This window comes from Penaeus monodon, chromosome 19 (genome assembly GCF_015228065.2).
Source record: "Penaeus monodon isolate SGIC_2016 chromosome 19, NSTDA_Pmon_1, whole genome shotgun sequence".
NCBI lineage: Eukaryota > Metazoa > Arthropoda > Malacostraca > Decapoda > Penaeidae > Penaeus > Penaeus monodon.
In genome coordinates, this window is record NC_051404.1 from 14,061,075 (window position 1) to 14,061,823 (window position 749).

The 749-nt window shown below is 34.0% G+C and overlaps 1 protein-coding gene across 1 annotated transcript in view; it reads right to left on the minus strand.

Annotated features, from left to right (window-relative positions):
- LOC119585072 overlaps nt 1–749 on the minus strand; it is a gene marked incomplete in the record, with an annotated part of 13,983 nt that overhangs the window by 12,416 nt on the left and 818 nt on the right.

A 749-nucleotide genomic window follows, 5' to 3' on the forward strand; every position in this document is an offset into this window, starting at 1 on the left:
GATATTCTTTATTTATGGCCAAACAACCACTTCCTCGGAAATTTCAGAAAAGAAACCACAAGTTTGCATTAAATAACAATAGACATATGCACGACCAAACCTCGTGAGTCTTGTGGCTGCACGTAATCAAGTGTGACTAGACAAATATTACTAGCACTAAGTGTAACTAGAGAGAAAAATGACAATATCTTCATCTGTGTCTTCATTGTGATTCAGAATGCGCCGTTAAAATCTTATTCATACCTTTATCGTACTAACCACATTCGAACTTGCCTGAGTGATCACTTCTAGGAGGAAAATAGTAGAACTGCAGCTAACGGCTAACATAATTGAAAAATTATGGAGATGAGTGCATGTATCTATCTACCTTGAAATAGTTGCAAGATACTGTAGTACTGATAACTTTCGATACAGGAAAGAAGAAAATGTACTTATAGTAACGATAAAGCACATATTTAAGCAATGCATATCGTAACCTACATTTGTTTGGGTTCAGTATGATTACTATTGAAATGGAATCATTTAGCTGTTCGCGAGATGACAACGACGATTTTATACAATAAGAAAACATAAAATCTAAGAGATATGCCTCACAATCCTATAATTTGTTACATTTAAGTTACATTGAAGTGAAATAAGCGTTTCGAAACGGGTGAATGGAATTTGGCGTTAATAATTAAGTTAATATTAATGGAAAAGTGATGCATTAGTAGTAAGTGTAAATAAGTAAGGACGAGCACTTCAGCTAG